The sequence below is a fragment of the Psilocybe cubensis genome, chromosome 6, assembly GCF_017499595.1.
Source record: "Psilocybe cubensis strain MGC-MH-2018 chromosome 6, whole genome shotgun sequence".
Classification (NCBI taxonomy): Eukaryota; Fungi; Basidiomycota; class Agaricomycetes; order Agaricales; family Agrocybaceae; genus Psilocybe; species Psilocybe cubensis.
Window position 1 is genome coordinate 694015 of NC_063004.1, and position 13122 is coordinate 707136.

The window sequence follows — 13122 nt, forward strand, 5'->3', positions numbered from 1 at the left end:
ATCATGCAATGGACAAGTGTCACAATTTCATTGCTACGCAAAAGGATGCAAAGGAGCGTGTCAAAGCGGCTCGCAAAGGCAATAGAGCGCACAAGGCCTCAGAGGCATCCAGTGAGGAAAAAGAGTCCAAGGACATGGAATTTGCTGGAAATGCAAGTGCTCTTAATACCGATGTTCCCTCTTCCATTTCACCCCAAACTAATGACGATTGGATTGCAGACACAGGGGCGACTTCTCATATGACGCCCCATCGCAATTGGGTTAGAAATTACACCCCCCTTCGCATTCCAATCCGATTAGCAGATGAACGAGTTATTTATTCTGCAGGGGTGGGCACTGTGTTCTTTGAACCAGTTGTAAATGGAATAAAGTCAAGAGGCGTCGAGTTAACTAGAGTTTTACATGTACCAGATCTCCGAAACAATCTACTGTCTGTTCTATACCTCACAAAGCACAAAGGCTTCAAAATCACCATTGATGCTAATCTGATGGAGTTTTATCGCAAAGGAGCTTGTCTCTTCTCTGCAGATGTTAGTACATCAAACTGCGCTTTATTGAACGGTTATACAGTTCCTATTTCGGAATCTGCCTTCATTTCCTCCAATTCCACTCTACCCCTTAATATCAGTCTCTGGCATCGTCGGTTTGCTCATCATAGCTACACTGACATCCAGAAGATGATTAGAGAGGGTATGGTCACCGGACTCAAGCTGAATTCACAGCAACAGCCTGACCCCATTTGTGAACCTTGCCTTGCAGGCAAGATGCATTCCAACCCATTTCCTTCTTCACCCAGCATGTCAGATGTTCCGCTTGCGCTTATCTTCTCAGATCTGAAAGGTCCTATCTCGCCCCCTACTCCTGAAGCCTATTGCTACTGGATAACCTTTATTGATGACCATACAAAGAGTAGAGCTGCTGTGCTTCTTAAGCGCAAAAGCGATGCATTCAGTGCGTTTCAAACGTACAAAGCATGGGCTGAGAACAAATTAGGCTTTAAGATCAAAGCGCTGCAGGATGACAAAGCTGGTGAATACATGTCAAATGCTTTCATCAAATTCACTGACCAGTGTGGCATTGAGCGTCGTCATACAACGCGAAATCGCCCACAACAGAACGGAGTTGCAGAGCGTGCAAATCGCACCATGGCAGAACATGTTACTTCCATGCTCAATGAGGCTCGTGTTCCACCTTCGTTTTGGGGTCACTGTGTTGCAGCATACATGCATGTATGGAATCGTGTTCCTACAGCTCCTCTACCGGACAAGACTCCGTATAAAAGCTGGAACAAGCGCAAACCTGATGTTAGTCATTTGAGGGTTTGGGGTTGCCTTGCATATGTTTATGTTCAGGGAGATAAGCGCAAATCGTTGCAGCCTCATATGGAAAAGTGTATCTTTGTTGGGTATCCTACTGGGTACAAGGGCTGGGAGTTTTACAACCCAGTCACCAAAAGGTTCATTGCCAAAGTTTGACCTTTTTTCCACTTCTTCTGCAATTGCACCACCTTCTAATTCAGGTGGGCACTCTACTGGCTTCAATTTTGATGATGATGAGGATGACTCTACTCCAAGTCCTGTCATTGAGCCAGAGGTGCCTGAACAGCCAGCTGAACAGCCACAGCCTGAGGCCGTTCCTGCACCTCCTCCTAAGCCTGCACATCGTCAGCGTGCTCCAGTTGATCCTGCAATATTGAGACGCACTACTTGCGTTCCTACGCAGCCTGGTAAATGGTACAAGGTCACACATGATTCTGAACCACCTGAAGCCAATGATCCTGGATTTGAAGAGGTGGAATTTGCTGGGCTTGTTTCAAGCGCAGATCTGCGCACATTCAAACAGGCAATGAAAGCGCCTGATGCACACATGTGGGAAGAGGCTGCTAATACAGAATTCAATCTGCTGCAGCACAATCAAACTTGGGAGCGAGTTGAGCTCTCTCCGGGTCAAAAAGCAATTGGCTGTGGTTGGGTCTTTAAAATCAAGCAAAATGCAGATGGCAGTATAGAGCGCTACAAGGCTCATATTGTTGCCAAGGGCTACAGTCAGTGCCCTGGCATTGATTACCATGAGGTCTTTGCTCCTACTTTCTGCCCTGCTACTTTCCGCTTGATTGTGGCTCTGGCCGCCATTGGAGACTTGAAGTTGCACTCTGTTGATATTACAGCTGCTTTCACTAAAGGTGACCTAGACGAGGAGATTTACATGTTACGACCTGAAGGATTTCACCAAGGTGGTCCTAACATGGTTTTGAAGCTCAAAAAGTCACTCTATGGTCATAAGCAGTCTGCACGTCAATGGAACCTCAAGTTGCATGAGGCATTGTCAGATATGGGGTTCAAACGTATAGAATCAGATCGCTCTGTCTACATCTATTCAGATGGAGATGTGAAGATTATTGTTCCCATTTACATTGATGACATTACCTTTGCCTCCAAATCGGACGCTGCCATAGATAGAGCTGTTAAGCAGCTAGCTGCGCGTTTTGAACTCCGTGATCTGGGTCCTACACAGTATTTACTTGGTGTTGCCATTGAGCAAGATATGGCTGCTAAAACCATTTCCTTGCATCAGCGTCAGTATATCCTTGATATGCTTGATACATATGGCATGACTGATTCTAATCCGGTCAAAACACCTATGGCTGTGGGCACTGTTCTGTCCAAGGCAGATGGACCTCAGAATGGAGATGAGGTGGAATTTATGCGAAATGTTCCCTACCTCAATGCAGTTGGCTCCTTGCAGTATCTAGCCACCATAACCTGTCCTGACATTGCTTTTACTGTGTCCTATCAAGTTGACTTATTCTGGCGCTGTGGGCCATGATAACTTTGTCACCTACACTGATGCTGCACATGGTGATTGTGTAGATACTGGACGCTCTACAAGTGGTTATTTGACCGTTCTAGCTGGAGGTGCTATTGGCTGGGCAAGCAAACTCCAAACTGTTGTAACTCTGTCTACTACTGAGGCAGAGTACATTGCTGCGGCGGAGGCAGCCAAGGAAATTGTGTGGATGCGCAATATCCTTGAGGAGTTTGGCTACACAGTCACTGAGTCCTCTGTGCTGCATATGGACAACCAGTCATCTATCAGTGTTTCCAAGAATCCAGAGCACCATGGACGGATGAAGCACCTTGATTTGCGCTATTATTGGCTTAGGGATGCTGTTAGTGTTGGAAAGATTTCTCCTTCTTATATTTCTACTAATCAGCAAGCTGCTGATATTCTTACCAAACCCCTCTCACCTCCTAAAGTGGACTTTTGTAGAGATAAAATGGGTCTCAAACTTTAATCTTTCTTTCTCTGTTTTGCTTTATTTTTCTTTGTTCTGGAGACTTGTGAGAACTACATATTAAAATTGCTCTCTATGTCTCTCTCACTTTGCTATCTTATCAGATTAGATTACTTTCTTCTTATCTTCATTTGCTCTCCAGACCATTCTAGACACATGATATTTATCAGTCCATAGACTGGTCTGGACCGGACCAGAGTAGACCTAGGTAGACCAGAGTACTTGAGTCTACACAGTATATAGTCACTCTAGTTTACATCCTGAAGTCCCCAGTTACTCACTTCGGACTTCAGGTTAGTTTGTTAGCACTTTGCTCAATTCACCCAGTTACTCACTTCGGACTTCAGACGCTTCGTGCTCGCTTATCCCTGCGCCCTACGTTTTATAACTAGGTCGCCGAGTAGCTCACACTGCCCCGAGCTCGCCTGCTTCAACATGGCTTTGAGAAGATGTGTGCATATTTACTGTCTTGTCCAACATGGGTCTTACATATGCTCCTGCACCACAGCACATTGTCTGTTGGGTTATCAGTAACCCCTTCATTAACTGAGTGCATGTGGACTCACCACTGGACTATCTTTGCTCGATTTGGCATCTGCAATAGCGGTGCTACAAATTATACCTCTCTAACAAGGGCTAGAGTTGAAGGCTACACAAAAAGGGTGAATTCCTTATCAGCATCTATGTTGAACAAGATAGAAGAGCAAATTTACCTTGTCTAGCAGTTCAAAGCTAAACAACAGGAAGAAAAAGAAATAGCATGGAAAAATAGAGATGCAGAGATGGTAGATAATAGGAAAAGAAAGAGGAAACAGAACAAACCAGGTAAAGAGGAAAATGAGAAGAATAGCAGCAAGCCTTTTGTTTGTCATTCTGATTAGATGCCCTTGTAAATGCAAGTGTATGACAATGATGAGGAGCACAATAAGAAGGTTGGACACAGTCACAAAGACCACAGCACACAATATAATTTGCCAAGTCAGCTGCAATATAGCCAATACAAATGGCAATGGGCAGGATTATGTAGTTGTATAAATACTAGTGCTAATGTCGGTTTGTATTCCCAGAAAATATGAGCTACAGGTTAAATGGTACCAGGCAGATTGAAGAAGCAGGCCTAAAAAGTTCTGCTGTTGATTCTGCATGTGCACTTGGAGCTATTGCTTGAGCAATTGGTATACAATAGCCTTCATTGCACTCAAGCACAATCCGGCTAGTAAGTACCAGCTAGGCATGTACATTGCACCATGCAATCTTGTATATTTGCAATTCTGTACAGGTTTGAAAAGGTGTATTCTTGTATCTGCCTTGAAGCATTTTTGACATTTTTCTGGATGAGGAGATTGAGTAGAGTATAATTGTGTCACCACATGCTTTCAAATCATGTAAGATAAATTTTATATTTATATAATATTCAATGAGCTCCTTTGTAACCCAATAATTCTGCATCTTCCAGTCCAGATTTCTTGACAACAAACTATAGATTTTTTAAATCCTCTGTATGATAAGAAAGAGACTGCATTAAGACAATAAACATTATCTCCTTCATTGGAAGACAGATGAAGCTGTTTTGTCCAGTATATAGGATGAATTAGTAAAAATTTCTTCATTTGGGGGACCATAAATCAATATAAGTGCATATGAATCTGATCTCCAGGATTGCCTTCATCTCAATCAAAGAAATAGTATTGAATTTCAGCAAATTGAATTTTACTATTACAGCTAAACTAATTGTAATGTTATGATAGTGCTATAGATATAAAGAATAAGAAATATTACTATACCTTGACATTGCAAGGGATTCTTTTGTCCTCAGAGGTGTGTTTTGATTTTAAAAAAAGGCTTCACACTATCTGTCTATTGGGTGATTGAAGTCAGCCCCATTTTTGCTATTTTTTTTTTTGTCAAATATCTGACTGACAGCTTCAAATTCTCTTTTAGAAAGTGCATGTGCTGCTTTTTCTTATGGTCAAAGCAAAATATAACCGCTACCCAGATTGAAAAAGAATTGCAGTAGATTTTGCATCAAATCTTTGTCAAGTTTTGGGCAAGCTGCTTTTAGTGTATTAATTTGTGCATATTAGAGGGCAAGTTAAGCAAGATTCAAAAAGGGGTTTGATGGCTGCCAAATTCCTCTTCCAAGATTCCTAATTGCACATTCCATAGTATACTGATTATTAAGACATCCATTTCCAACCCAGAGAATCTTGGGAGCAGTATGTAAAAGTGAATAATAGCAGGGTTAAATAAAATGTAGCAGTCTGGTTGGCTCTGATAGTAAATATTCTTGTATTCTTTCACAAATTAGACAAAACAACTATGGGCCTCCTATATTTGTTTTCCACTTGTCTTCCTTTGCATGATAATACAAAAATCTCACACAAGTTTGCAGAAGTTTTTTCAGTATATCTTTAGAAGAACTATTTGGAAAAAAGCTGGCCCATGCCCAAAAAGATAGATATAGTATTTTGTTGCTTTATATTTGCTAGAAATTTTCTCTGCAGAATTTTAAGGAGGGCAGTGAAAAAAGAATGGAAAATACTTAGTGGCTACAGCAACAAGTTTTCCATGAGCTTGCCAAGTTTCATACCTGTAGCTGCTAGCTAGGTTAATGTATCACATCTGGACAGTTGCCCAGTATATGTTATACATCTATAAGGGAAGTTTGCCCACTCTTTTTGGCCAGCCCAACCAACTGGGCTACTGGGCTATTATGGAAGTTGTTTATTAATAGGCGGGATCATGTAAACAACAGTAAAAATCACTTTTAATATTGGGCAGGCCTCCATAGTGTAGCTTAACTCATTGTTTAGGACATTCTTAAGCACCAAAAAAATAGTAAATGGGCAAATATATATTTGAAATCTATATCAGGCATTTGCCTGCCTTTTCAAAGGTGGAAAGAGATGGATGCAAGAGCTAGACTTTGGATGACAATCTCTGATATTTTTTTTTGCTAATAATAGAACTTTGCTCATCAAATGATGCACACTATTGATTGCATTAAATCTGATGTCCAATATTGATTGACATCAAAATTGATATCAGGAACTTGGTCTAATTATATCAGAATTAGCTATAATATCAGAATCAATTAGGGTTTCCCTGCCTTTGGTCCCTGAGTCAATAAACAATACTCATTCTATGCTACTTTTATGCATTGCTAGCAATAGATTGGATGCTTTTGGGGGCATTTCTGGACTATTTCTCTTGGTCTTTTTTGGTAGATCTATATGGAAAACCCTTTAGTATAAGAGAAAACACTCACATGCTCAATAGAATCATAGATCTTTGGTATATTAAAATGTTGTAGGGTATACATACAAACTCTAGTAAGACAAAATGATGGAAGAATGAATGAAAAAAAGAAAATGAGCTTGTATCAATTGAGTATGAAGTGACGTCAAACAAAATATAAGTAAACAGAGGTGTCCATGTTTATACTTTCCTCTCTCCATAAAAAGAAAAAAAAAAAGATAAAAAATATGAAGCAGGGAGCCAAGAAATAGTCAAGAGCGGAGTACTACAATGCTTAGCATAGATGCCTCAAAACCCAATGGGAAAAAGCTACTGGCTAGCCACAGAGAGAAGTAAGAAACTACATAAAAAAATGCAGTTTGCTACAGCCGGTTCCTTTTAACCAACCAGATATTGAGTACTTGTGTATCATTGAGATGTGATCCAGGCAGCCACCAAATTTTATTATCATCTTTGTTGAGCCATCTAATGAGATACTGATACCCTTGGCCGCATTTCTTTTTATCAATAATATTGCAAGTCTTTATTGATAACAGTTGGTGGGTTAAGTTTTACTCTTGATGGGAATAGTGTGTTGTCATTTGAAATGTGAGATTTCATAAATGAAGTGTGGAACACCCGACATATTGACTTTGTTGCGTTTAGCAAGTCAAGCATAACTGTGGAAGCATTCTCATTGCATGCCAGGACAATATATGGTCCATTGAAACATGACATGAACTTTGCAACACAATATTTTCTACTAGCCTTATATTTTTTGTGCCTATTTTTGGTAGATAGCATTACTTTCTATCCTACAAAAAAAGGGAAAATTAGAATACAACATGAATTAGCACTAGTAGCTGCCATTTAAATCAATCATAACGTGCTGAGTGCCTACATGGCAATATGCATTTTTACCACATTTTAATGATATGAAATTATGGATTATTGCTGTAAGTTATAGCTAAATGATATATCTTTCAATATTGTAACACAGCTAAGTAATTGCAAATCATTAAAAGGCTTGTAATCTACAGTATTTTGTCAATAAGATATCATAAAGTTGCTTATAAGCTACCACATTTTGGAATTGGATTATTAAGATCATTGTAAATTACAAAAGAATAGTAAATATTGTATGATATTATTATTTATAAGCTACCACACCCTAGAGCAAAATCATTAGAGTTACTATAGTCTACATAAATGCAGTAAATGTTAGATCATATCATTTCTTGTAGATTACCATATGCTGGAATTAGATCATTCAGATCATTGTAAATTACAGAAGAATAGTAAATATTATATGATATTATTGCTTGTAAGTTACCATACTCTGGAGCAAAATCATTAGGGTCACTATAGTCTATAAAAATGCAACAAATGCTAGATTATATCATTCTTTGTAGATTACCATATGCTAGAATAAGATTATCCATTCTTTTTGATTAGATATAAGCATGTATCTTATTTGTGCTTGATCATTTGTGATATAATGCCATCAATTCAAGAATCCTAGCTAATTCTGGATCTTGCCATTAGCTCTATCAAAACTATTATTAAATAAACCTTCTGATCTTGGCCCCTAGGTCTATAAATAATGCTTATTCTATGCTACTTTTATGTATTGCTAGCAATGGATTGGGTACTTTTGGGGAGGCATTTCTGGACCATTTTCTTTGATATTCTTTGATAGACCTATAGTATTAAGGTGTCCCAATCTGAATCTAAAATCAGAATTAAAATATCTTTACTTATTATTGTGTAATTAAGTATACAATGTTTTTTTAGCCAAAAAGCGCACTTTGAATAGCACCCTCCAGGGGTTGGTATGCACCCTTTTAACTATGCCATTATTTTTTATTTATGTTAAACAGAGTACATGCTAAGTTTTAGCTAAATTTAAGCAGCAAAATTTATTGAACTAGGATATGCACCTTACCCCTCCTTGTACCTCTTGTATAAATGTCTTCCTGATCAGATAAATTCTGGCATAGCTAGGATTGAGTAAGTGCCTACTATACAAATTTTTAGATCCTATAATCCTGATCAAATTCCAAGATTGAAGCATGACACTCCCCATCCTCCCTACATTTTGTCTATTTTATTACAGAGCAGAATAGGCATTCACACTATTAACAAGCATGTAGATCCATTACTAACAGTACATAAAGTTTAAAATTTATTCTTGAAAATCCTTTAGAGCAAGAAAACATACTGATTTAAGGAGGGTATGAGGAAAGGTATGGTAGGTTATTGATCAGGACATATCTCTACAAATACTTTGTCATAAATCATATTCTTGATGTCTATAGATATCTAGAAGTGCCTTCTGAATATCATTTTAAGTTGCAAAAAGATCCATTTGCTAGATGAGATGTTGCAGAGAGAATATCATTCTTTATCAAAATGCACAGTATTTTTGCATTTACTATATATAAACATTCAAAATCAAGAAATATAAAAGCAGGATAGTATAGCCCTAAATCTTAGCTTTCCAGAACATTAAGGATATTGTGCATTGGACTAGTGGTTATTGAGATATAGAAAAAAAGGTGTTAAAGAATCCATCAGAGACCCAGATGGATATTAGCCTTTATTTATGCTTTATTTGTGGTCAATTACCTCTTTGGCTATTCTCCAAGATACATTTTGACATATCTTAGCTCATACTTATTGGATTTCCATAATTCTATATACCACAGATAGGTGTCATTTGGGGCTATACAGCCGTATTATATTTGTATTTTTTGAATGTTGTCTTGTTCATTATATCTTGCTTTTTTGGTATTTTTGGACAATATTGCTTATTCTTCTGATACCATCTTGTGAAGTGTTTTGGCTGTTTAGCATTCTGAATATAATATGTAGAGAATATTAATAGCTATCCGTAGATGTATGGTATGTGCATTTTGGTAAAGAATAAGCAGTAATATACTAATATTATAATGGAAATCCAATCACTACTTGTTTGCCTCACAACCAAGATGTTTTTCTTCATCCAGAATGTTTCAAAGATATATGTTATATTTTTGGTACTATATAGAGTAGCATTACATATCTATATGTGCTAGAAAAGGTTATTCTATCCCATACTAAAGCTAGAAATGGCTATTCTATCTCATAATAAAATATACAAATTCTGGAGAGGATGGAGGTAGTACCCTTAAATCTTAGAGTTACACCAAGATTTTAGGCTTTAAAAATTGGCATAACAGATGCCTACTCAGCCCCAGCTGGGCCTAAATGTATCTGATCAGGAAGACATTTATACAAAGAGTGCATATCCTAGTTTAATAGATTCTGCTGCTCCAATTTAGCTGAAACTTGACATGTACTCTATTTAATATAAATAAAAAATAATGGGACCACTCCTTAAACCACAACTACCACTTTTTGGAAACTTCCCACACACTAAAGAGTGCAGGGAATTGTCTGCTCAAGCTGCACAAATACAACACAACCATACAAATCTACATAAAATGTATACGCGGATACAAAACAAATAAACTGAGAAATATATATGCATCAATATATGCACTATATTTCTTATAAAATTCCAGTACAGTGAAAAAAATTGCAATATTTGTACTTAGTATTGCACAATTAAGTGTATAATATTTTGGTCAAAAAGTAAATCTTAAATAGCACTCTCCATATATTGATATGCATCTTTTTGACCATGCCATTATTTTTTATTTATATAGAAGTGAGTACATGCCAAGTTTAAACTTAATTGGAGCAGCAAAACCTATTGAACTAGAATATGCACCCTCTCCTCCTCCTATCCCTTGTATAAATGCCTTCCTAATCAGATAAATTCAGGCACAGCTAGGATTGGTTAGGTGCCTATTATACTAATTTTTAAAGCCTATAATCTTGTTTAAATTCCAAAATTGAAGAATCTACTCCCTATCTTTTCTAGATTTTGTGTATTTTATTATGGGTCAGAATATGCATTTCTTTTACATATTACTACTGTGGAACTCCTGAACACTAAAATATACTAAGCAAACAGCAATTGCTCCTTTTGTCTAATAAAAAATACTATTAAAGATTACAAAAACAAATTTCACACTGATAATTATTGATCTAATCATCTTTCTCTATGCTGAAAGTTAGAACATGATTGCTTGGCATTTTGAAACCAGTAAAAATAGCTGATATGACAAAAAGAAGACATTTTAGTATGAATAAAATAATTATTATTAGTGCTTTAGCAATACATCAGATTTTCTTGGAAATTTAATAGTATTTTGTAGAGTATTGGACACACTGTTAGCCAGACAGCTATATTTAGTATGCTTTTAATACTATATATTTAGGTGTGCTTCAAATCAGTAAATTTAGGTGTACATAATATAGGTAATTTTACATGTATAAGAATACAATTAAGTAATAAAATTCAAGGGTGCTAAGAAAAACCGTAAGATAATGCTTTAAACAGGTAAAGCAAATAGAAGAGATGTGTTCTAGTATATGGCCCTTAAGAGCTCAAAGTTGTTGGGTAAATGTGAAACCCTGGTATACAATAAACAAGATCAATGTGGGTATTATTATAGATGTGGCTGTTTCAATAAAATATCCAATGGCTCTCAAACTTAAAAGGTCGGGATTTGACTTCTGTGTAGTGACTTAATAATAGGCACAAGAAGACTGGACAATGTTGTGTGGGCAGTTGGTCTTAAGCTTGCATAGGGCATAGATGGGGGAAGGCAGAATAAATATGGACTGAAGGCACTAAATTGTCGACTATTTTTACAGCCGGTGCATATAGTATTAATCTGGGTGCACTAGTTGATAATATTAAGGCCATGAGTGCACTAGTGCCTACCACTTTTTATGATAAAACAATAGCAAGTGTTAGCACACTCTTTTTATAACTGTTGATGGTTTTATCACAAAGCCAAATAATGAGAAGATTAGCCTATTTTTTATAAGTTTTGCTTTGCTTTTTCAGTCTTTTTCATTAGATAATACCATGCTTTCTCATTATCTTTAGGATACTTTTTTATTACCTTTTGATTAGATACCAGCCTGGTTATTTGATAAGATAGTTCTACATCAATATATCTTATTTATGCCTGGTCATTTCTAATGCCATGCCATCAAATTAGGAATACTGTGGGTACTTCTGGATCATGTCTATCAATCTATCAAAGCTATTATTAAATAAACTTTTCTCTTCTTGGCCTCTGGATCTATAAATAGTGCTCATCCTATGCTACTTTTGTGCATTGCTGGCAATAGATTGGGCACTTTTGGGGGCATTAGTAGATCTATATTTTAAAGGTGTCTAAATCCAAATCTAAAATTAGAATTGCAATATCTTTACTTGTTATTGTACAATTAAATGTATGATGTTTTGGTCAAAAAGTGCACCTTGAATAATATACTCCAGGGGTTAGTCTGGGCACCTTTAACTATGCCATTATTTTTTATTTATAATAAACGGAGTACATGCTAAGTTTCAGCTCAATTGAAGCAGTGAAATCTATTGAACTAGCATATGTATCCTACCTCTCCTCCTACCCCTTGTATGAATATCTTCCTGATTTGATAAATTCAAGCCAAACTGAGATAATGTAGGTGCTTATTATACCAATTTTTAAAGCCCAAGATAGGAAACGGTCCAGAAATGCCCCCAAAAGTGCTCAATCCATTGCCAGCAATACACACAAGTAGTATAGGATGAGCGCTACTTATAGACCCAGGGGCCAAGGAGAGAAAAGTTTATTTAATAATAGCTTTGATAGATTGATAGACACGATCCAGAAGTACCCACAGTATTTCTGATTTGATGGCATGGCATCAGAAATGACCAGGCATAAATAAGATATATTGATGTAGAACTATCTTATCAAATAACCAGGCTGGTATCTAATCAAAAGATAATAAAAAAATGCCCTAAAGATAATAAGAAAGCATGATATTATCTAATGAAAAAGACTTTGAAAAAGCAAAGCAAAACTTATAAAAAATAGGCTAATCTTCTCATTATTTGGCTTTGTGATAAAACCATCAATAGTTATAAAAAGAATGTGCTAACACTTGTTATTGTTTTATGATAAAAATGGTAGGTACCACTCATGAGTGAGACATTTGCATCAAATCTCAACTATTTGATTTTGTTACCTCTTTTCCTCCTTCTCTTGAAGCACAAGAAAAACCTCAAAGGTCAATAAAATATATAACAAAAGTAAAAATCTTGATTGCATATAATACTTACCCTAGCTGTATGATTAGCATACAAAACTTTGCTATCTAAGTATATTGATTCATTTGTCAATATTTACTAAATGCTCTACAAAAGCCTGTTTATTTGCACAGCTTCTATATACACATCTCTTCTCCAACAACCTTTACCTTCCTTACAGTCTTCCTCAAAACCACTCCTTCAACCTCTTTTATCATTTTAAATTTTCTCATTCAACTCATTATGCCCAATTTGAATATCCTTGTGGACAAAGCAATGCACTACTTTAATTTTGTGATGGTAGTCCCAATTTTTATTAGTGGAATGTTGTGCATCATCCTGATGTTCCTTGGCAACATTATGGCCCCTATTTGTCAGGGTTTCTCCAGTT